General features: G+C 37.6%; 1 long non-coding RNA gene across 1 annotated transcript; it reads left to right on the forward strand.

Moving 5' to 3' along the window:
• Positions 1-200: 200 nt before the first annotated feature.
• Positions 201-811, forward strand: LOC111864011. Its single transcript, XR_002842716.2, has 2 exons — positions 201-268; positions 461-811. It is a non-coding gene; the product is annotated as an uncharacterized LOC111864011 (long non-coding RNA).
• The last annotated feature ends 2,411 nt before the right edge of the window (positions 812-3,222 follow it).

The following is a 3,222-nucleotide window of genomic DNA, read 5'->3' on the forward strand; positions in this document are numbered from 1 at the left end:
TGCAACTTTTGGAAGGGGCAGTTCACTTTAAGGATTTTGCGTCACGTGATCGCACAGTGACGCTAGCAAATGGAAAGATTTTAATGGGATGGTAATGTTTTGCCATGTGCATTCAGAATTCTAATGTATGTGTCAGTATTCTGGTCCACAGTGAAGATAAAATTGGTGGAATTTATTGAACTGTTACTTCTTGTGTTCACAGGGGTGGTGTGTGTGTCATTTCTTTGGGTCTGGAAGGAACGTCATGATGCTGATGGATCACTGGGTGGTAAATTTATAACAGCATATTCATTGAAACATTTATGTCAAGAGTTCCAAACCCAGCTCCTGACCTACATGAATAACTGTGCAAATGCGTATTATGCTGTGTGGAGATTGATGATATCTTAAATATATTAGTGACACTGTATAATATTAACATATATTAACTTTTACCAAGTAATTTTACTGTTTCTTGTAGACTGTGGCAAGATGATGGTGCAGTGAGGTCTTGTTTGAAAATAACCTGTCCCTCTGCATCCATGAGGGGTTGAAGTGATTGATGGTCATCCATGTTCATTGGACATATGCACAGGAAGATCTTGCAGAGTTTATAGAAACTAAAGGGGGAAGATGACTGTTTTTCAGCAGGCTTATAAAGAGATGATCAAAGACCTGAGAGGGAACTGAAGTACAATGAAACCCTCATTAGTGCTTTTCATGCGAGATTAACCTCACGTAACATTCGGTTTTGGTGATGTTGTGTCAATAACCTCATCGTTAAATTACATACATGCAAGAATCCACTTCTTGGCAAAGAGACCTTAAATAGGAGATTTACTGTATGCAGACCTGCATCTGTATGCCATTGTAACCATCACCAATCGCAGAAACATGCCTCTCCATATGTCACGGGATGTCTGGACGAGGATTCAGCACTGGAAGAAGCGCAGCAGTTGTGTAAAAGAGGTTCATCTGCCAACGCTACAGACGGTGAGATGGGTAAACTACCGCATCGTTCTCCGCCACAAGATACTGGTCTTGCAACTAGCCTTACAAATGTATATTATCATTATTATGATGCTTGAAGTATGTGTTGGTCAAAATTAATGACCTGTGTTTGAATTATATGTAAGAAATTTAGATTTATTTACAGGAGTGGGGAGGTATTCATGTAGATGGCAAGCCTGGTGCAGTATGTCAATATTCATGGCAGAAGTATATGCCGTTAACCCTGTGTGGGCCAAGTGTTTGGACAGCTTGAGAAAAAATATGAATTAAATGACATATATGTACACCTGTAACCTAACCTAGCTATAATGTTATATTTTAGCGTCCTGTTGCACTGATTTTCATCCATGATATGTATCCAGTGGCCGTCTTGTAGTGCACTCAGTTTCACCTGTCACTTCACAACATGTTTCGGCAACACAGTGCCATCATCAGGTGTCCCAATTACGTTAATCTATTGCATTCCTTGCCCTCGTATGTTTTCACAACACAATTTAAAAAGTATTTAAAAAGTCTGTATTTGTCAACTATGATAAATTTACACTCACTAAAACTTAAGATAATTCATCTTATTTGTCTTAATTAAAACTTGCATGTGGTTCGTTCACTATGGGGTCATTTTTCTTTTTTTCTGTGTAAACCGCATCTTGTGATGTGTGTTCCCTTCTTAGCTGCGAATGTTGACAGCAATTTAAATACTTTTTAAATTGTGTTGTGAAAACATATGAGGGCAAGCAATGCAATAGATTAACGTAATTGGTACACCTGATGATGGCGCTATGATGCCGAAACATGTTGTGAAGTGACAGGTGAAATTGAGTGCACTACAAGATGGCCACTGTATACATATCATGGCTAACCTAGCTAACTTATAACAGAATGTACTGTTATTTAATGTAACCTGCCCTAAAGTAACTTTAACCAAGCTAATAAAACTAACCTAAGATAACATATCGAGGAAAGTACATATATGTCCATAGAACAGAAAGGGTCAAGGTGTGTATACTTCATAAGCTTCATGAATTTAGCCTATAGGTTTGTATGAGGTTCACCCTGCACTGTACCTCACCATCCATAGGAGTACACAAAGCACAGAATAGGCCAATTTTAGGAGAACACACATTGAAAAAAAATGTCTTTGCATCAGTTATGTTGATACTGATAGACATCTTGCCCAGGTAAAGGGATATGTGGTTGGGGTGAATGGGGGTGTGGGGCAGCCATGTACTATATTTTAGATTTATGGTTGTCTGCTTTGATATTGTGATAAGTGTAATGCCAAAACTTGTAGTTGAGATTGTATTGCTTACTTCGATAACCAGAAGTTAATGGATATATAAGACCTTTATCCTTGTGTATGTGTGGCTGGCTGGCTATCATTGTATGATAGAGGTCTTGTAAAGTGCTATGTACTTCTATGTGGATTCTAATTTTGTTATTGCTGTTTGGAAAATATTTCAACATTCTGTAGACAGAAATATGTTTGTTGCCAAATGACATGAGACATTCTCATAATCACTGTCAATTTGTCAGTTATGAGGTTAGGGAAAGAATGTCCCACATATTTATGTATAGAATTGATTTGTGTTAAGGCCAGGAGAGTTCACTGATTGACTACTGTTATAATTGCATGAATTTCTGTTCTACTTGCTGCCTCAGTGGCAGAGCATATGGATTGTGTATGAATGAACTGTATGTTACCAGTTTCTGAAGACATGAGCTATCAGATTTTCCATCAAGATATGTATGTTTTTTTTTATAATGGTGTATTGTTATGTCTTTATTTGAGGATGTGTCATTCATTAGGAGATGACTGGACCAATTGTGTCAGTATGAATTGTGCATTTCCAGAGGAAGGATTCTTAATACTGGTGGTATTTCAGTTCAGAAAAATGTGATGGATTGTATGTGTTGCGATCTGTTGGATTTGTTTTACTTTGGAATACATATACTTCATATTTGTTTGACAGTTTGTAATACTCTCCTGAGTGCAGTAGTGTGTAAGTATTCATGTCTGTTGATCTTTTCAATTTATTGGAAGAGTGGCAAGTCAGGTAAATTTTATGTAAGAAGGTAAGCTGAAAACAAAAAATTAGTATTTTATTGAAACATGTGGAAGACGAATGCGAATTGTAGTCATAACAGTGGCGGTCCTTTGGTAAGGCACTGGTGTATGGTTTAGAAGGTACATGGTTCAAAGATATGACTATTTTTGTGGGGAGGGGGGGGGGG

Source organism: Cryptotermes secundus, unplaced genomic scaffold (assembly GCF_002891405.2).
Source record: "Cryptotermes secundus unplaced genomic scaffold, Csec_1.0 scaffold293, whole genome shotgun sequence".
Taxonomy (NCBI): domain Eukaryota; kingdom Metazoa; phylum Arthropoda; class Insecta; order Blattodea; family Kalotermitidae; genus Cryptotermes; species Cryptotermes secundus.